The sequence below is a fragment of the Myiozetetes cayanensis genome, unplaced genomic scaffold (genome assembly GCF_022539395.1).
Source record: "Myiozetetes cayanensis isolate MyiCay16 unplaced genomic scaffold, myiCay2020 scf16, whole genome shotgun sequence".
NCBI classification, from domain to species: domain Eukaryota; kingdom Metazoa; phylum Chordata; class Aves; order Passeriformes; family Tyrannidae; genus Myiozetetes; species Myiozetetes cayanensis.
In genome coordinates, this window is record NW_026087270.1 from 4,145,000 (window position 1) to 4,167,499 (window position 22,500).

The 22,500-nt window shown below is 38.7% G+C and overlaps 1 protein-coding gene across 8 annotated transcripts in view; it reads right to left on the reverse strand.

The window, feature by feature from the left end:
• Positions 1 to 22,500, reverse strand: part of ZNF536 (zinc finger protein 536) — a 346,468-nt gene that overhangs the window by 244,535 nt on the left and 79,433 nt on the right. For all 8 annotated transcript variants that reach the window (XM_050311211.1, XM_050311207.1, XM_050311210.1 and 5 more), the window contains exon 4: positions 64 to 176. The gene's annotated coding sequence lies outside the window, so the exon portion shown is untranslated. The remainder of the gene's footprint in view (positions 1 to 63; positions 177 to 22,500) is intronic.

Genomic DNA, 22,500 nt, shown 5'->3' on the forward strand with positions numbered 1-22,500 from the left:
CTTTCTAGGAAATACTTAAGGCAATTTGAGAATTGATCACATTGTATGTACAATCTGTCTTACCTGCTGCAGCCAGGGCAGTGAAGTCTAGTAGTCTGTGCACATGTGGGAACAGACATCAACACACTCTGTGGCTCAGGAGAGATCCTTTAACCTCTTTGCCTCGGTTTCTCCATCTGCAAAACAAGGTAAAAATGAGACCTGAGTAAATATTATAAAACATTGTAATTCAAAGTAAAATTTTGAGTTAACAGCATTAGGAACACGTAACTACTTTCTGTTTTTGTCTGTCTGCAAAATTTGGAGCATATGTGCTGTACCAATATTAGCATGTCTTCACAGTCAACATCTAGAATGAATACTTAAATATTCATTGACTTCAGATTTCAAATTGAAGTTTGAATTGACATTCATTCTGTAGATGTAACAGCATCAACCATTAATCAGGGAATAGAAATAATACCACTCAATTTATATAATCTACGTACTGTGGTCAAAATGTATACTTCTAGATATATAATCTCAAAATTTTAAAGTATTAGCTGCTTAAGTAGATCATGTGGTACATCCCCTCCCTCTTCTAACTGGCTGATTTATGTAACTGAGCAACCAAACAAAAATTCTGAGATGTATGTTCAGCTGTAACAGTCACAATTTACATTGTGTATTGAATCAAGTAAATACGTAACTCATGCAATCAGGGAACAGAAGAAATAACATGATTTAGGTAACCAGCTATGACTATATATTTATAAATAATCTAAAAAACTCTCTACAAATAAAGATTTTTAAAATGCATTATTCACTGAAGAATTTCATAAGTAACTAGTGAATATATACTTTTCGCATTCACAAGGACAGAAAAAACTCAAAACGTACCTAAGGAGATACTAAAACTTGTTTGTTCAGATCTATCTACCCAGTGATTCCTCCCTCCCTCCCCCTTAAACTACACCTATATAAACAGAAATTCAAAGTCTATATTTTCTATTGCACTTTGGAGATTAGTTAATTTTTAGGAAAGTTACCGGAGTATCTAATGCAAACATATGTATGTATATACAGATAGCAACTGTTGTGTTGGTCAGTTCTAAGTGCATTTCTTCTTCATGATTGCTTGCGTTGCCCCAAAATTTTGCACTTGCCAAATAATGGCCTGCTTTTCCCAACTTTTTGTCTACTGTACAAGTTTTAGAAATCCTAATCTTCAGAGAAACTCATTATGGTAAAGAATGAGAAAAGAAAGGCGGAAATACAATTTAAATGAGCTTGTATCTTCTGCTTAAGCTCCAGGAGAGAAACTCAGAAATGCAATTTCCAGGTAAAGATGAAAGTCCCATGTTATATCTCTGTAAACCAGAAGACAATTGACACTTAGCAAGTTGTCCTGTCCACTGACGGGAACAGTGTGGATGAATCTGGCCAGTCCACTTGTACTTCTCTTTCTGAAGCCAGTAATAAAGTTTGAGAGGGGTTATTTTTAAAGCAGCTCTTAGAGTGTTCCAGCTCACTACTGTCAGCTTCAGATCTCAAATGCAATTTGATTTATAATTACATTTTAAAAACTAGCATTAAAATAACATTAGAGGGGTCACAATCTGAACTTTTTAATAGTTAGGCACGTAGCATACATTTAGAAATGGATCTCCAACAGGATTCATCTGGAACATATTCTGACTGGAATTCCTTCCTTCAGCCATTTCAGTAGTCTGCTGGAGCTGGTCTGCCAAGAAGCCATGGTGGAGCCCTGAATTTCAGCGTTGTTTCAAATGTGAATGGACTGAAATACACTGATGAACACTTGTCAGCCAAACTCTTTCCTTGCATTATAGTCAGCCCATGTTTGTAAACACCAGTGGGTGAGAAAGTGCTGGAGAATCTGGAATTAGGCCTCTGCACTGACAAGATACCTCATCTCCCTTGCAAAACCCAGTTTTGCTCCTTTGCTTTTGAACCTTGAAGCGACTTTAATTTTCTTGGCCTCTGTGGCACACACTGATTCGAGGGCATTGACCAATTTGAGCAGTTCCCAGAGGTCAAGTTATGCTTGTGCCAGCCAAAACACATGTACAGTGAAAAAAGTGGTGCTCCCAACAACTGTCAGTACTGGGTGTCAGCTGAGAACTACCTGTCCTCCCACCTGTGCAAACAACTCACACGGGCATTCAGGGAACGTCAGGACTGTGCCTGTAGCTGCAAGCCCTGCACCTCCTGAACATCAGAGGGGGCTCAGAGGAGGCACAGGTTCCTTGCAAAATTTGCCTTGTTCTCCAAGTCCAACCTTCTGATAAGAAAACTTCCCAACTAATCAGTTCTGCACTAGTACCTAAGTACAACTTCAGAGGCAAAAGGCAGACAGTTTCTGAATGCTGAAGTCAATGAGTTGGTTAAAAAAAAAAAAAAAGGAGGGGAAAAAATGGAAAAAAAAAAGAAGGAAAAAAAAAAGACTGTGCCTTAAAACCAAGTTTGAAATTTTATAGGTTTTTACTCCATAATTTGTACTTGAGCCTTCTGTTATTTTTAAACAAATCTAATTTCTTACAGCTGTGAAATTTACATTTTAAGAGTGTCTAGTGGCCATGTGCATTAATTACTTTATTGTAATATTTTAATGAGTTTGGGGTTCAACTCTGAAAGAATCCTTCTGAATCCCTGCTTCCCCACAGAATTACACTAGAACCTGATTCAATCACAACTTCATACACCCTGATCCAAACCCTGATGGACTTGCACAGTATTTTCAGTTGCCTTATGAAGTTCCCAAACTTAAAAACTGGTTCCAAATTTTAGGACTTCTCACCAAACTACCCCTTTCCTGAGCCAGAAGCAGATCTAGGCTGTGAGAAAGTTTGTGTTTAGAGATGAAATTCCTGGCTGAGGCTAATTTCAGTGGAAACAGGTAGCAAAACACAAAATGCAGCTGTAACAGCTAACATTTGGGTCAATCTTGTTCTTAATGGCACACAATGATGCAAATGCTTCCATCTTAGCATATATGACACAAAAACTTTTAGGGTTAAAAGATTAACCTCCCCAAGGAGTAACTAAATTCACCAGGGCAGATTGAAAATGGACTACTGGAAGATTTCCACCTTTGTAAAATAGCTGAAAAGCATTATAGTATCCATACTTCTGCCATGGAATTCCCTTTATGGATTTTGGTGGTTTGTGTCATCCTAAATTATTTCTTCTTCATCTATGAGTGTGCATAAGTAGTGGTGGGAGATAAATGAATCTGTTTTTTCAGGCAGTTTTCAGTCAGGACTTTGTGTCTATCCTTGCACTGCTGCAGGTGCAAGTACTCCCCTCTTGGGGACTGAGGCAGAAACCTTCATACCACCAAGGATCTCTACAATTTGAACTGAGGAGATAAACCTTCTTGTAGCATCTAGTGCACTTTAATTCCCTATGAATAAGCTAAAGAAGCAAGTCTGTAACACACTGAACATTGAGTTCAAGTACAAATACAGATAAATACAGCTAAGTACAGATAAATGCAGGAAAAGTGGGACTGACTGTGTTAGTTGACTGTGATAACAGCAAGAGGTTCATCAGTTGTCAAGTGCCACAGCACACGTTGCACCCACAGAGTCAAGCTTGGAAATCTGACCATTTATGTCCCCAACTCTCACCTCTCCTGGCTAGGGCAAATGCAGAATTGCAACTCCAATGAGCTACCCAGCTTTTTAAAAAGCATGTTTTTAAACCACTTACAATAAGAGCAACAGTTATTATTCAGTACATGCTTTTTATCAGATTGAAGATAAACTTTATTATAACTGGTGGAGATGGTATCAATGATTTGTGGTCTATGCGAATTCTGTAATGAGAAATGGTAATCTGTCTTGGGGCAAACAATATTGTTCTGTTTACTATGCAATTAGCAATATTAAGTCATGATTCTACAACTGATAGCTGAAAATAGGGGTGGTAAGAAGAAACTGGAAGCACTGGAAACTGTCACAGGACAAGTATCTGAGGATTATAAACTATTTACGGTGCTTTAGCCCAACATTCCCTCTTATCCTCCAAAAATCTTCCTGACTGCTCCAGAGATGTTCACTGTAAAAGTATCAAGATTGTAAGTGGTTTGGGGCAAAGCCAGAATCTCTCCTTTTTGCAAATGCTGAACATACAGTATAGTGCAGGAATTTCATTTTCAGAAAAGCAGCAATAAAATAACAAAAATCCCCAAAAAAAGGGTTTTACTTTGGAAAAGGTATGATAATGAACCAACAAATACAACAAAAAGAGGTGAGACCTAATCTCTGATTCCTGGCATATCTGGGGTACAATCAAGACAATCTCTCGCACTTATTCTCTTCTTTAATGTTACAGACTGAGCCCCATACCTTTGTGTGACCAAAACCCTGTACTTCTTGTTTACTCTTAGATCAGCCTAAAGCTACCACCATATGGAGCTGGGAACACCACAGACAGAGCAGAAACAGTCCTTAACTAATGGTCAGAGTAAATTGTGTTGGGAGTCAAGTGGGGCCACTCTCAAGTGGCTGGTTAAGACAAGGGCTGACCTATAATGGAGCTTCTCTGCAAAACAATACATTTTTTACTTTATGTTATAAAGTACAGATTATAAGTATGACCAATGACAGAAAGCTCATAGCCTTTTCTAGTCTGTTCCTTAAGTATACATATGTAGTCCAGCCCTTCTGGCAAAGATTTTGAAGATACCTCAGCAGGAAGTCAGAGCTACAGCACAGAGCTTTCACAGTGAACAGGCAAGACCTGTAGAGTGCTGGGGTCTTTCCTGCTAAATTGATCTTTAAAAAAAAAAAAAAAAAATCAAATGATTACACTCTTAAACTAGCCCATTCCATTGCAACACTCCATGGAGAGCTCCACTGCACCCAGCAGGCAAAAGCCACATTTAAAGGCAGCGTGACGCACCAGCACTGCGCAACCGGGATGCTACAAGGAAGTGACTGCTTCTGGCAGCCTCACAGCCCCTCTCCTGCACCTCTTGCCCTCAAGGATCAGTGCCTTAAATTCCCATATACCACTGAATAACGTCTGGCTGATCCAGAAGATTAGCAGCTTATTCCACCTTTGTTCTCCACCTTCCTTTAGGATGAGCAATGAATGACACCACAGCAGGCATAACCCTCCAGCACAAAAGCTAACAAAATTGTAGAATGTTTGAAGGAATGATGTAAAACTTAACAGAGTTATACAAGGGTATTCCTACACAGAATATCTATATAAAACCCATTGCTACGTGGAAGGGCTCTCAAATTCACTTTACTTTCCTGAACAGTGCAAAGCAAAACCAGCATCAAAAGTCTGCAAGAGCGACCTCTTTAAAACTGATGAAAGTAAGACAGTTTTAATAAAGTGTGCACTAAAATTGAGGGTTTCCTTTGCACAAGATAACACTGAATCAGAGTTTCACAGCAATAAAACAAACACATAGTGTAAAAATAAATGGGAGGAAAAAAATGATAGGAGTATAAAACTTCATGTTCCTGTATGTAATATGCCAGTGATTGGTGGAAGTTATGAACAAACTTCTCCTTTTTAAAGAACTACTGTTATTAGGAAAAAAACACTCAATAATTGGTATTTACAGAGCTCACATTTATAGGATTTAATTCCTTTTTCTAAGGAGGTCCTGGGTCTGGTCATTGTTCATCACTATTGTTCAAAATTTACTCCCAGGCTGAGAACTTCTCCCACACTAATAAACAGACATAATAATTTTCTCTAGAAAGCATTTTTTTTCTTTCAATAATTAACCTACTTAAATGTCTTAATGGAACTCCTGACGTACAATAACACAAAAGATCCTCTGACCATAATATAAAGTGAGAAATGAAATTCCTAAAAACTTTTGTATGAAGGTGGTCTAGGATTTACAAAAACAGACAGCTCTAAAACTATCTTTAAAGGTCATAAATTAGGTACTCTCTTAAACGTAATTCAATCATTCACTGTTATAGGAGCTTGATTGTATTAGTTGTCCTATGCGTTTTACAAAACAGAACTCCATTAACATTATTCACTTATAGCTTCCCACTATAAGTGAATATTCTGCTCAACAGGCTTTAAATAGATTTTTTTTTTCCCCCTGAAATTGCTATTAAGCATACTTTTACTCAAAGGGCAAAGTAGGCATAGGATTATGCTTGTACTTCATGCAAAGGATACATTTTCAGCAATCAGAACCACATTCCTATGAAGTAAAAATACTCTATATAAGCCGATTGTTTTTATCCCTCCTAACCTTGCTCAATAAGGACTCTATTCTGATCTTTTGAGTTACACACAAGTTTTCCAATTTGGCTGAATAAAGGTATCTTGTTGGGCAGCTTCATGAGTATATTCTGTGTCTTGAATTCTGACCTTGGCCTGTTCAAGGTGGATCTCAATTATAAGATGCTGCTCAGAGGGGAAAAATATTTTAATTTTCTTTTTTTTAAATCAGGATTTATTTCACTTTCTTCAGTTAAAGAATACAGTATGGAACTCCTGCTTTTATATACCTTGCTTTACTGAACCACTGAAAATATAAACCTTGATAAAGTGACCACAACACATATACAGCCACAAGATTTTCAGAGCAGTTTACCTGGCCTGTAGTTACATTTCAGCCTCAGAAACATCTACGGTTGATCATTCATCTCTGATTTCATGTTGGTTTCACTGTGAATGATTTTATGCCCTCACCTCTCACGATTTACGTTAACAATTAAACAACACAATTAAAAAATAAGATGAAAAACACACAAGTGCATGCGGAGGAGCATCGTGCTGGGCCAAACCGCATATCCCACAGCCAGTCTCAAGGGATTTTAGCCACCCTGTGATGTTGAGCTGCATGCTGCAATAATCTGACAGCCAAACAGACCCTGACCCACTGTGATGGTGTAGTTGCAACAGCACAATCTGCACATAAAGAATGTGTATGTCTAGAGCCAAATCCTCCGTCTGGTTACCATATCCTATGTTCATGTCTTACTGCTTAAAGCAGGACACATGGCAGAAATCCTACACTGTTGTTCTTCTCATTGGCCACGCCAATCCCAGATAATCAGGTCAGTCAGTCACCAGCAGATACTCTTTTCTCAGAGGAAAGGGTTGAATTTCATCTGACCACTGAACTTCAGCTTGCACTTGAGGTTCTAATTTTCTTCTGGTCTTAGCCCATTTCTGTCCTGCTCTGGCACACACTGCCCTAGTAAGTACATTTATTACCTCAGTAATTCCTCTGAGGGCTGTCTTACTTTCACTTTATATCTGGACTCACATAAGCATCTCCCCATTTTACAAGGAAACACTTATTAGCCTCTGATAGGAGCTTCCTGTTCCATCATGCTGAATGCCATTGTCTGTTATTCTTCAAAAGCAGGATAACAAGTTGCACACTCCTGGGCAGCTCTTGTTCATGGCCACACAGCACAGACACAGAGAAGGCACATCGAGTGGGGTGACCAGGAATTCCAGATTATCTCCCTATCCTGTTTGCAAACCTTTATTCAGCTGGCCACACACACAGTCAATTTACACTGTGGTTCCATTCACCAGATACCAGTGGCACTGGGTGACCCTGCAATTTCTAGGGTGCTCTGTTCATGCTCTGTGTTCATGCCCTTGGGACCGGTGCAGGAGAGGACTGTGCAAGTCTCCTTCACCCAAGGATTCCTCAACTATGAGGTTGATCTTATTACTTTGGGACACTTGAACAGTAGAGGGTAAGCCTATTATTTCACAAAAACAGGGATTTCTGCTGTAATTCCTCTAGTTCAGAGGCTAATTATCTTACTCGAGAACTGCTCATGGGTTTTTTTCCCAGGTAGTTGTGGATCATCACTGCATATTCCTGTTTCTCCAGGTTCACCCTGCAAAAACTCCCCAGTGTAGCAACTGTTCAGTAAAACTGCTACTGTCCAAAAACTGTCCAGCATTCCACAGTGTTTACACAGGAAACTTTGGCCATGATCGCCCCCAGCCATAGCACAGACAGATCTTCAGAGGAGGTAAAAACATATAATTGCTAGAAAATAAAATTGCATGGATTTACCCCAGCTGTAGATCTGGACCCACCCTGGGGACAAGAAAAAGATTTCAATGCACAGAGTATTTTACTAGAAACCATGTGAAGTCTCTCATCCACATCAGCCTGCTATTTTTTACTTCTATGGAAGCAGACAACATTTGTATTCAGCTGCTCACTTATAAATAAAAAACATTTTTACATGGGTGGATTGGAGTGGTCTTGCCCCCCCCCCCTTCGGTTCCCATTATTTTATATATTACACACATGTTCTGTCAGCGAAGCTCACTTTGTTATCTGAAACATCTGTGGTACCCTGCTGTGGGGAAGGCCAACACTGCTGCTGCTGTTGCTGCCTGTCTTTATTAGCCACTGATTTGCTGATCTCGTCCTCCGACGGCGCGCGGGGCTCCGGTTCGCCTGCGCAGCGCTGGGGCTGCACGGCACAGACACCGGGATTCTGTGAACCAGCACAGAGGTCCTGTTGGTTCACAATATGGCAGTTACCATCTCTGTGAAAATATGAAACCCAGGTTTCACGTGTGTGCTCATGCAAGCACTGTTTTTTACATTTCTGGGAATTTATCCGTGCAAGAAGGCACATCCTCATCAGAATGAAAGGACCTCCCACCTGAGGATCTCGGGCTGTTGAGCAGCCATAATATTTTCTTATTTATTCTGGTCAAGTGAAAAGTAGCCTGGATTGACCTCTTTTAGCCTTATTTTCAGGTACTTTTTACAGTCATAGTCCTGACATACTTCCCAGTCCCGTTAAACTCTTGGGGATCTATGGCTACTGTAAAGATTATTACCTAAGGTATATAAGAAGTATGGATTTCTTATGGAGCTGTGACAAGATTTTAAAAGATAACTTAGAGATGAAAAACCTGTCTACACTTCTTAAATAATATTTTCAGAGATAAGATATTCAGGTCACCTGATAGGAAGTGAAGCTGTTTCTATGTATTTTATACATTTACTTTCAGCAAGCAATAGCACCTTGGTAAAATCAGCTTAACCATTTCCCCTCTGAAAAATCAAAACCCTCTTATCTTTATATGGTTTTCTTATGACACAGATGAGTGAAATATACATTCCATTTAAGAATCTGAGAGATAGCTGTTAAACCACAAAACTTAACAGGAACATTTAGGAGAAGATACAAGAATAACTCACAAAAAATTCTCATGGACCAGATTTCCAGCTGATGACATTCCTTTTACGGGTCTACTGTTTTAAGAAATTGGTCTCTAATACAAAGATGAGACAATAAGAAGTTAAAGGAACATCCCTTGCTTTTTTAAAAAAATAGATTTATCAATGACATAAAAACCTGAGCTGAGTTCTGAGTCCCATAGATAAACTCAAACCAGCTTTTTTGTAGGTTTTCCAGATCTTCCAAGGATTCTGGGCCTGATACAGAGAATTATTATGGTATGGAAACATCATGTGACTGCTGTCATAGATCTTTTACATGCAAGTCAGGGTGCATATGTGGCCAATTCAAGACTCAAAATTGAAGACTGATGTGGAGATAATTATAAATGAAAATAAAACACAGCTTTTGAAAAAAACTCCCTGTTTTCTTTACAAAATAATTGATCACCTTACCCTAGTAGGTATGTTCAAGAGTTACTATATAATGAAGTGCTAGTAGCAAGCAGATTGCTGTATCTTTCAGGATCCAAGATCGTGATGACAAGAATAGGGAGTCAAGAAAATAAATGCCGCAAAGGCATCTCTCCCATTCTCACCCCTCTTTTGCTTGAAGCATTACTTACTTTCAAATTTGCTTTATTTATATTACACAGCTTTAGTATCCCCAAAACAGCTAAATTCTGTGCAGAAACAGGAAGGATCTTTCCATATTTCAAATCTGAACCTCATTTCCTATTCCCTGAAAATAACTGAGACTTGATAGAAGAATATCCCTGGTCTCCAAAACAATCTTCTGATTACCCAGCTAACAACCTGGTGTACAATAGAACAAGCTCCAGAACTGCTCCCTAGTCAATTCATCCTGTTTTACCTGTATTCAACCAGGCACTAATCTGATAATCATAGACTGTCCTCCCTGCTCCAAGTACATCCTCAAAGAGAAAAAGGGGATGTGACCCTGTTGCTACTGCTACCACTACCTGGGGATTTTCTTAGAGAAGGGTTTTCAAATCCTCTGGAGGCCAGTGAAGTCACAGATGCTTCCCACTACCAGAGGAGTAGAAAGTACCTGAGCAACAGCAAGGATCTGGTCCTAAAGTTACAAGATAGTTCTTATTTGGCAGAAAGTGAAAGGAAGGAATACAATTAATGCATATGCATAAACAAGTCCAAAACTTGGAAGATGAACTGAAAAGACAATTATCTTTATAAATTTAAAAACTGCAAACAGAATCTACGCAGGACAATTTTCCATCTGTCCAGATCCTTCTGCAGGACATATGCACAAGACAGAAAAAAAAGCTTCATATAAAGAAATATGTTAACTTGAAGCTAAGATATTTATGGTTGGGGGAGAAAGGGAAAAAAATAGTGCAGTGCTATGTAGGAATGGTAGTAATTTCTCTTTTACCCTTTGTGTATGTCACCGTCTATTGTTACGCAGTTTTTTTTAACATTCATCTGAATATTTCATCCATGCAAAAATTAGTCCCAGTATCTTTTTTTCTGAATAATGTTTGGCGGTCATTGCTTCACAACTGCAAACAATCCTCGACTTGCTATTGAGTGCTACAGTCAGGCTTGTTTCACGCTGGAGGTTAGAATCTGATCCTAAGTCCATTAAATCACAGAGTCTTTTTAAAGTTTAATCTTGAGAGGATTTGAGTTGTAAACAAAGGACACTATACATGGAGAAAGAAACAACAGAAAACTATGAACTTATGACATTAATGCAACCTCAAGTTCAAATTTTGTGTGTGATTTAGCAAGAAAAATCTGAGCTTTCGGCAGCAGCACACACACCCTGGCATGTGGGCAAAGCTAAACTGAGCATTGATGCTCACATCCAAAACACACATATGGATCCCATTTCACTATAGACGTGATTCTTCATGTGCAAAACATGTGTCTGACTGGTTTTCTTTGGCTTTTTAAGATGTGTTTCTTTTTCTCTGGTGGGGGTAGGGAGCAGAGAAGTAAATAAATAATTTGTGTGTTACTTGAATATACACTATCTATAGAAGAGAACAGCCTGGGATTCAAGGGCAGGTAAAAATCCTGGACTTCAGCTTAAAGTATCAATTTCAGCAAACAACCAAACGCAGACAGAGAGAAACTTAGTCCACTATACAGCTTCAGCAACACGTTAATCTATCCCACTCTGTAATTGCTAGATAGGAAAGGGAAAAAGGGCTCCAGATGCTAATAACTTGGAAGTGGTAATTAGAGGAGTCCGCATTACTGCCGCGAGACTCCCATCTTCCCTTGATTACTGGAAAGAAAATTTTGTCCAGTGGGTCTCCTCACTTTGAAAACATGCAGCACTCCTGCGTTCCTAAGCTCCATCTCCTCCTCACCACACACATCAACAGGAGCTAGATTGGGCCTGGATAACTTTTTCTACCTTCCCTGACATTGGAGGATGCTCTATTTCCCATAGAACATGCAGGAAAATATCCACAAGGTTATAAGGCAACCTAGCAGAGAAGTACCACAAGCCCCAACTTCCAGGTATATAAGATGAAAATTGCCTCCTGCAAACTCAGCCCGAGTGTGACAGAGAACAAGAGAGTCTGCTTCCCTTGCTGTAAAGGGTAACAAATAACTTTAAGGGCTCCTTGAGCATTTATAATCTCTGGGATCACAGAGACAAAGTAAGCCTGGAAAGGGTCTCAACATTGCATGAGAAAGTAAAAGGAAAAATACACTTATCACGAAGAGGGAATGCATTTGTATTATTATATTGAAATAGCACAAGGCTACAATGACAGGCTATAAATTTTTCTCTTGGACTGTAACCAATATTTTCCATTTCAAGTAACAACAGTGTAAGAAAGAGTGACTCAGAATTAATAGAAATTATGGACGTAAATCGGTAGGTAGTTAGGTGAAAGAGAACCTCAAATTCAGCTGTTGTTAAAGGAGAAAAGGTTAACTAGCCCTTTGAGCAACCCTTGGACCCATTTACACAGCTGACAAAGTGACCAAAAAGGTATGCTTAGATTTTACCTGTGATGCCCATCTTTATAGTTCTCAGATTTACAGTCCAGAATGTTACTGTAAATTCTTGGCAGTGAAAAGCATCTTGTTTTTATCCTTGAATTTAACATTAACCATAATACTAAACCCAATCTAAGATTCCAAATAACACTAGCAGTGATAGTAACTGTGTGGTTCTGCAGTGATGAGAATTAAGTTACAGAAATTTCTCACTTCTACTTTTTCTGATTTGATGTGTCATTTCATTAAATAACCATGAATTATTGAATATTAATAATTTTAAATCAGTGATGTGCCTTAAGATATACATTTACAGACTATTAATATTTTTCTTAACCATTCTGTTACTGTAAATGGCTATTGAAACATCAGCTGCTCAGCTAAAAAAACAAACAAACAAACAAACTCCACCAAACAAGCAAGGAAATCAGGACTAACTGCAAGGAGCCTGCTAGCCAAAGCCAATGTACATTAGCAAAGCTGGGTCCACAGAATGAACAAGCTCTCCTCTGTTTTAAGACCCAATCCTACATTTGTTTGGTACATGTCAATCCACACAATTTTCTAACAGCTCCATCGAACCTCAGGAGATAAGTCCAAAAACTGAAACTAAAGCTTTTTTTCCCCCCCTTCACAGACTTCTAAGAGAGAAGGACTGTGAATATTGTAAAAAACCCAAAATCAATGCAAAGTGTTTTAGCACAGGTGTTCCTGTTATTGTGCTACATTTGGAAAGCCCACACATCATTCAGCACACCTTCAATTCGCACACCCAGCTGCGTGAGGTGGTGGGCTATTGTTAGTTTACAGGTTTGCAATAAAAAGCATGAAGTAATATTGGCAGGCTCAGGAGCTTTTTTTTTTTTTCCTTATGATGTCTCCCTGCATCTATTTATCTAGTTCTCCTTGCTTTGTTTCTGCTTTTATATTCAGCATATTCAAAAAAGGGTCAGAAGAGGTTTTAAAGATGTAATGCCACGCTCAAGCCTTTTGAACACTAAGAGAAAACCTCAAAAGGTTCACGCATAAAGGAACAAAGATATAAGGATAGCTTTGAACCTGAGGGGCTCTCTCACTGCAAGCAAGTGCATTGCCAGCATGTCACAGGTGTACACCACATGAGCAAGTGAAAAAATAAAATGCCTTTGTGAAGGGGTGTGATGCTGACGGGTCCGAGTCCAGAATGCATTAATCCCAGGGTGAACGCGTGCATCTGTTAGATATTTATGTAGTTCCTACTAGTAGTTTGTACAGATATCTGAGCAGGTGAACGTCAACAGCTTTGAAACCATATGTTAACGGGAGGCTGTGGGAGGGTAAGGCAAGGCCATCAGGCATTCAGGGTCTGACAGGGAGGGCAGACACCCACTGCCTTAACACGGCCCCGGTCAGGTGGCACTCCGGGGCCCTGCATCAGAGTCCTGCTGCTTGAGCGGTGGGACACTGGGGCAAACAACTGAGCCTTCCTCTCAGTTTCCCCATCCTTGAACAAGAGATCCTAAATGTTACCACACAATGCCAATTTTCTTTCATCTCTCTTTAATTTCTGCCCTTTCTTTTAAGGGGGAGAAAAAAAAGTTGCTGACTTCAGTTTGTCGGAAGAAGACAGAGCCAAGATCTCTGTCTCCTGGTAGTTAGAGGAACACGCTACAGGAGAGGAAAACCAAGTCCTGTTCACTTGTCTGATTCAGAAATTGTTTTAGTCTTGTTTTTATATATTAACTCTGAGTCACTCAGGCTCAGGAGTGATATTCATTCACCTAAACTTGGGTCATCCCATTTCCCAGGACAGTCTCCTGACCACCAGACTCTACTCCTGGCAGGTACATATAAGCACATTTGAATCCAACATGTTTTCAGAATGGAAAAAACCAAAAAACAAAAAACAGTTTTAAGAAAAACAATGCCCTTCCCAAAAGTGACATTTTGCCTATAATGTTTACTTTCTCTACTAAATATCCTCAGCAAGGAACTGTGAGAATTCATTCATCTTTGAATGAATTTATAAAATGTGCTGAGAGGTCTCTGGCTGAAATGTGTGAAATTTTTTTACGATTAACACAGAGTAGTCAAATCCAAAAATTGTCAGTTTACACACCACTTTAACCTAGAACACTCAGTTTCTCCTGCCATATATGACTTTTAGGAAATAAAAGGAAAACTGTTTTCATATTAAATATGGAGTTTCTAAAGGAGGTCTGCTAGGAAAATTTTCCTTCAAATTAAAATTTTCTGTCAAAAGAAGAAAACAAATCTCTCAAATCCCCTCCACTTCAAACAGCCTAGCAACTACCTTGAACCCTCCATGGTTCAAGTTACTCTCAAAGGTAAGGGAATCAAAAACTAGCCTTGAAGTCCTCTAAGATCCTATTGCTAGAGGAGTAATTCCACCTTTGAAAATCTTGGTGCGACTAAGTGAATTCATCAAGAGTTGCAATTTCCTCTTGTCCTCAATGGTCCATAGACATACACAGTGCTGGAGAAATACGCCTTCCTCACCCTTTTGAAGTATGACAGCTTCACTGAAAACCTTTCAGGGAGGATCCATCCATAGGGCACGGGGTTCCTAAATTAGCACTGCCCAAACTCTGCTCCCCAACATTACTAGTCCAACAGCTCCACTGTTGCTAAGTGCTTCTGGAAAAAATCTAATCACACCTTCCCATCCTCTTGTACGTCTACCTTTTACAATACCAGAACACACATCGTATAGTAGCCCTTTTCAATTTATTTCCCACATACTTCCCTTCCCCAGAAGATATTATTCATACCTACTCCTTCACTGTGTAATTAACTTGTTCCAGTCATTGGAAATGAAACATTCACTCCTGCTTTTGCCCCAACCCTCAAGAATCTCTTGCAATAGTCCTCTTTCGGCTCACCACCCTATGGGGTGGGGAAGGACACACCATAATTACTCTACACTTGATACCTGAGTGAGAAAAGAACTTGTCTTTCATTATTTTGCTTTACCTTAGTGATGCCCAGTTAATAAAGTGTATATGTAAAGCTGGTGGTTTACCAGAGACCCACCACCTTTGCTGTTCAAGGCCCCTTTGAGTGCCCTGCAGGACTCCCAGCACCTGCTCTAACATGGGCAAATCTAGATCTGGTGTTGTTCCATGGAACGAGAAAAGTCACAAATGACATCTCCACTGTGTATTAGAAAATATTAATTGAGATTTTTAATTTTGGGAGATGTGTGTTGCATGGCATCTGTAAAATATGCCCCAAACATTCTCAGGAGTACAGCTCAAAGAGTTTGATTAAAATTGAGTAAAATCAGTCTCTCATCCTTCTGTTTAAAAAATGAGAATTCATTTATTCAGCTTAATTCAAAGATTTATATATGATTAAAATTACTATAAGATGTCTAGCATTTCTGCAATAAACTGCAATGGCCATCAAAATATTGATAGTCATTGGTAAATTACTTCTGGTGTTTAATCAATGTTATTTTTTTATCATCCAATTTTTTCTTCAAGTCAGCTTCTAACACTAAACTACATTTCATCAAGGTTGGTAAAATGTTTAGAAAGGAACAGATGTCAGAATATGGGGATTGCCAATAACACTGATGGAAGCCAGTAATTTCTTTCCTGTCCAAAGGCAAAAGAATGAAGAATAATCTAGACTGTATACAATAATACAAGATTTACTACAACATTAATGGCTATAAAAAGTAAAAGTATACAAAAGCTATCTCCATTTTTTTCAAACCATCACTAAGGGCAGTGTTTTTCAATTTGAGACAATTTTTACAGGAAAATGAAAGGTCTATCTATTCTTAAACCTTTAAATATCCATAAAATACGGATGAAGACACAGCCTAGCATTAGTTGCTTCCAAATATACTTGTATATTAGTCTTTTGTGCAAGTTAATAATTTTGCCAAATCTCAAAAAATGTGGATGCAATCTTTCCTTTAAGAAAGCGGCTCAGCTTGTTATTTACAGATTGTAACATTTACATAAGAGTTTGGTTTAACAAGAGATATAAATATAGATAAAACCCTTAGGACTTCATTCTTTAAACTGCCCTCTAAAAATCTGCCCTACAATTTGCACACTGAATTTTGTGCAGACTATTCTTGGAAGCCTTTTGTGAATTAGGGAGAACTGACTCGAAACAGGGGCTGGTTAATCACAATTTTGCAAATTGTACGTAGCAATCATCCTCACATTGTGAAATTCAGATCTATAAAATGCTGATGTTTTAAAGCTGAAAAAATAAATAAGCTAAGTAGGACTACTTTGCTAAGGAAAAGGAAAAAAAAAAAAAAGAGTATAAGACCCCTTGCAAAGAAATCCTTAAAAGAAAAATAATTAGAATAAGAAAAGTGGTTTCATAAGTAAAGTGCATCTCCATTCCAGATTGCAAAGGCAAGCCCTGCCTGGAAGAATATTTTACTACCAGACTGTTCCTGCCCCAGTCTCATGTCAACACTCACCTGAATACACCAGACAAATTCCTGCACTTCCAAGAATAAACCTGTGGAAGGTTTACTATTTTAGAACCTGGACAAGCCCTTCAGTTGAGGAATGACTGGTGAAGCTCCCCCCTTCCACGTGCCTATCACTGTCTGTCATCTGCACACCCCGTCAGAGCCGCTCTGAGTACAGATCAGGGCTGGCACTTGAGCATCAACTGCAGCCACATGGACACAACACGTTTTGATGCATGTTGAATGCAAACACTTGACAATAATAGCTGGCAACTAAATAGTTTGAGGAAGAAGGAGCAGAATTTATGTGGAAAAGATGACGCCTCAAAGACGATGTTTTCTGTCCTGCTTTAAGCTGCAGCTAATGCAACTTCATCAGCAGTTAGAACAAAGCTGACTCAAAATTCTTCTTTTCCACACAGGTTTTGCAACTCCTAACGTTTACTATAAATGAAGGTCTCTTTCTATTTATTTTCCCTTATCTGTTACGGAAGGACCTTGCCAAACTGCCTGTTTTGAGCGTACAAGGATATGCTGAAATTCATGCAAAATACTTTCTGTTACCAATATCATTATAATGACAAGAACTTTCCATTGGGTTTCAGCTGTGATACAGTCTGTGTTGGTCGCCTTCCTGCCATTCCAAGCCCCTTCACTATGGACACAAGTCACAAACAGTGGAAACTCTGTTTTCCTGATGTTGATCCTCCCCAAAGGTCAGGTTTCTTACCTCAAACATTCCAGCAGTTGCTTAGACTGCAGTTCAGGAATTTTGTGTAACATTGCTTCTAGAAAGCAAATATTTATATTAGTAAATACCATTAAAGTATTACTGTTACACAGGTATTCTCATTAGCAAACTGCTAAATAGTGGAAAGAGAACTTTAAACTAAATGGATAGAAACATACTATATTTGTATATAAAACAAACTTTACCATCTTACTTACTTTACCATGCTAAGTGTTTTATCAAACACGAAGTCCAGCTATTAACTATTTTTATGGTAATTAATGTTTTTAGAATTACTGCAAATTCAGAATTCATGCCTTTGCTATAGAGGGCAGGCAGAGCCAGAAAACCCTACAAGGAATAGAAAAAATCAGCATTACCAGAATTTTATAAAAGCAGTGATTGGGGGGGGGCGGGGGGGTGGAAAAAGGAAAAGGGAAACAAAGGACCCACAGGAACCTTACAGGGGGATGAAATAAGGACATTCCCCTTGAATGGGAGAGGCTTACATTCATTCCTGGCTCTGAATAAGGTAGGTCAGGTATTTAGCTTCACATATGATAAGTGAATATCCTGAGCATTGGGCTTGCTTATCCTCATAGTGCACATTCACTCACCCACTCCTACTGGAGTTCACTCTTCTGTTGTCCTTTTCCCTTCTTTAATTGGAGAAAGCATTTAACCTACAGCTTCATCAGCACAAGTGAATGTCAAAAGGAAAAGGGTTCAGGAATCTCTCTCAAAGTATAGATTTTTAATTCAAACAGCTTGAAAAATGTTGGCCAATGAAACAAAACGTTTTCGTGCCTGGAATTTGTAAGGGGTGCAAAGAAAACTCTCCCCTCTCAGTTCCATTACACAGCTCAGGTTGGAAAGAAGATCTAGAGAGGTAAAGCTGAGCTTCTTCCTTTGTTTCCTCTGCTTCTCACTTTGGAGGCCAAAACCAGGCCAGGAAAAAATTCTATGTTACTTATTAACTCAAAATTGGCATATTTTTGAAAGCTCTAACAGAGAGTCTCTCTTGGGATAAAGGAACACGGGACACTGAAAACAGAGAAGGCCTCTTAGTGGGAAGAAGTCTTTGAGGGACAAAAAGTTCCCAGAAAAACTTTGGAAGATTCTTGTTTGCTATTTTGAAGACAACCTGCCTGTGAGTCCAGATGTACTCATTCAGACTTTCAAGCACACATTTCAATGTGCTCTGAGTTTAAATGTAGGGTGGTAAATGAGCCATTCATCATACACAAAATCATCTTAAATATCACCTAAGCCATTTCACTTATTTGAGAAATGTTGGCAGCACTGAACTTGCAAATACTGTATATTTCAGAAGTAAAATGCCCAAGACTAGATTTTTTTAAAAACTAATTTAACATAATGAAGCCAAATAAATGATTTATTCCTTGTTTGTTACATTCACTTATGCTGATAATTAGGCAAATGCTTTGCATCTATGCTTTTGTTACCTTCCTGAGTACCTCTACTGGAGGATTTTATTCTTCCTACAGCCCAGGTTTTTTTTCATTATCTGAGAGCATTGTATTTTCTATTTGTTATTGTGTTTCAGGCAAAGAGGTTTCAGAAACATAAAATTAATATGGATTCAAAATTCACAGCAATTTAAAAAGAAATAGTTATGTATCTAAGAACCCATACGAGACTCCAGCACCAGGTGGTTCCCAATCCCAAAGCACTGGGATTTTCATTAGCTCTCAGCATTGCCTCCAAAATAGCAGCAGCCAGTGCAGGTAGGGCACAGTGCAGGTAACCAAAGCACAGCAGCCCAGCAGTAATTGATTGTGGATGTTGACCCAGACATTAGGATGTTTACTGTCTGCACAGGACTCCTTCACTTTGTGAAAAGCTGTACAAAACCGACCAGCTCACGACGTGTCAGCCTTCAGATGGATACATCAAGCACTGTCTCTTAGCATTTCTTTACTGCTTGAGAGGATTTGACCTCGTGGCTCTAACAAATCACACAGACTGCCTGGACAGCACAAGGCAACATTCCTTCACACAAGTCCAGAGGCTTTCGGGGCAACATGAGGCATCTACTTGAGAAAACCTAAGCAGTTGCTTAGGAGCAGAGTAGAATATTGCTTTAAAGTCCACTATAGTTCTATTATTATTGCTGCTACTACTTAACAGGAGTACTTTGGAATTACTGAGGTTGTCTGCTCAAAGCCAAACTCTTGCCAGATGCTGCTGCCCACAGTCAAGTCTGAGAGCAGCAGAACTTTCTGATGCTGCCTCTGAAGGGGAAGGGATACAGACCTTGATTCCATGAGCCAGAGAAACTCAGAGACACTACTAAAAAACAAAATATTCAAATCCTCAGGGAAAAAATTAAAAGTCTACAAATCAGTCTCAGGATATTTTAAATTATCCCATAATTACCATACAGAAAAAAAGCTTGAAAATCTGTCTCTTTGGAGAAACTTTTAAGTGTGGGGTTTTTTTTTTGGTTTTGTTTTTTTTGTTTTGCTTTTGTTTGGTTTTTTGTGTGGGTTTTTTTTGTTGTTGGTTTGGTTTTTTTTGTTGTTGTTGTTGGTTTTTGCTACATCCACATAGGTGAGAGATCCTACCCTTAAAGATACTATAATATAGAATACTGTAAATATACCCAGAGGAACCAGGCCTCATCAAGCCACACTGAAAAGTTGAAGGAAAGTAAACTTCAGTTTAGAACAATAAAAATAACACTTTCTCACAAAACTAACGAACATCACATAATAGATGATCACGAGTTTCAAATTTTAAAAAACTAATATTTTAAAATAATATACAGGGAAGTATAGTTTTCTCCACTGTGCTTCTCATAGTCCAGTGTCACTGGCATCAATGCCTTTTGTCTGAAGCCTTTGGCTGCCTTGGATGAACACGGGGTGCTGGTCCCCACCAACTGCAGCTGTGCTATCTCATGTCATTTTAAAGTTCCTTTGAATACTTTCCCCTGTTTACCAATATTTTTAGGAAGTTCAAATCTAAAATCTCTGGGGCTAGAAGTACACAACACGAAATGTGTGCTGCATAAGAAAATTTGAGTAGACACTCACAATTTACTTAGTTCCCTTTGAGGGGAACAAGAAAGATGCACAGTACTTTCATTATCTGTCCTTAAGTGTTTTTTGTCAAGTTTTGACTCTGCCACCATTCTTCAGTGACAGACATTAGGTATGACATTTTTTGACACAATGTCAATAGTGACATCAGTAATATTTGACACAAGGCACATTGGGGTTATTTAACACAGACAATTGGATAGCTCAGGGCACTGGAGATCCAATGCATAAAGAGTTTTACCTCCAAGTCACCAGTGAATATCGAGCCCAGTGTTTTCTAGCAGCTACCAACTGATGGCTCCTCGGAGTCTTATACAGAAGGAGTTTGGGTGTATTGAACAGATGTCCAGAAAACAAAAATCAACACAATAAATTACATTAATCTGTGCCCTATGTTGAAACACCATGGAATGAATAGCCAGTGACAAAGCTATTCTTCTACTGCTATCTGTAATTCCTTTTAAAAATGGTTGAATCCCAAAGGAGATATGGGAGGATCAAATGAGTCAGAGAGCACTACAGCTCTAGGCTCCTCAATAAGATTTCTGTCTCAACAGCTTTCAGTCCCATGGCTTTCATTAACAGTCAAATATACTTATGGGAAAATACAAATGTGAAATGTTACTTTCAATGATGTGTTTTCCAAATATTTCACAATTGGCTAATATACAGGACTCACAAATGCTGAACAGAAACAAAATGAATTACATATATGATCATTCTAGAATTTCCTGGAGTGCCACAGTCCTGATTAGACAAAGTACTTCTACCTACATCTCAGAGCAGAGTCTTGCAATATCTAATAGGCACCTGGCTGAGCTCCCGAGTCCTGCATTCGGCCCCAAGATCTGTTACTCAAAACTGGGGAGCTCTGGATGTGAGCAGAAAGAGGCCTTAGATCTGGGGACATATGAAACTGCCCGGACTAACAAGGACAGTCACCTGTGTGAAGTGCTTGGAGAATTTTACATTACCAAGCACTGCTCACAAAGATTTAAAAATGTAAATTTCAACAAGTTTTTGTGTGGTGTGTGAATCCTCGTTTGAAGTAGATATTTTCATTTTTATCATATTTTAAGGATATGCTTACATGGAAGCACCTTCAGCACGTGCTTCACAGGAACAGAACTTCTTTAAGGAACAAATTTTTTTTAAAAAAGTTCAGATCTAAGTGCTTTACTTACATACTTTTTTTTTTTTAAATAGGTAAAGCTACCAAATCAGAGTTAACCCATGAGCAAAATGTGCACCTTTTTTTCCTATTTTATATTAAAAGATGATTCATGTTAACCTGTTTATCACAGGAGGCCATCAATATGACCATATGACTGCAGAATGATGTTCAGTCGATAGCTAGAACCAACATCTGGGCTACCTACAGATTCCCTGGAACACTTTTTTAATTCATTTTAAATAAGGCTATTCTAACACACCCAAACAGACTCCTCTATTGTTCTGCAAACTGTGGCTTCCCAAAAAAGAGAAAAAAAGAAAAAGCCGTCCTAGCTGAGAAAATCAAAATACATGAAGCATATTCACTGGCATATTCACTGTCCCTTAAGAAATTATTCAAATTATCCCACATTGTTACATATGATAGAAAAAGAGGCAAAGCACATTTTGTTAATCATGTGTTTGGAGCCTCTGTTATACTGCAACTTCTCAAACAAGTTAAATTTTTTAAAATGTAAGAACAATATGTATTTTACTGCAACAAAAAAGGGTTTCTGGAGCCAACTGTTGATCTGAACCACTGAGGAAGCTCACAGTACTCCATTCTCACAAAGTAAGGATAATGAATTTGCATGAGACTTCACAGACACCATTCCATGATGCTTTGCCACCTCTCTCTCAAAGTCAAAGGGATGTACTTTCACACATGGGCATAAACATCTGGCATTTTCCCAGCCTCTGCCCCACAATGCAAGTAGTCCAATGCTGATCCACAGCTCTCACCAGTCTCAGAGTTCAAAATTTCCCCTCTACAAAGCACAAAAGTTGCTGAACACTAATACAGCCTCTTTCTATCATGTTATTTACAAGAGCAGTTTTGTGATCAAGTCTTATTTTGCCAAAAGCTTTACATCACAAG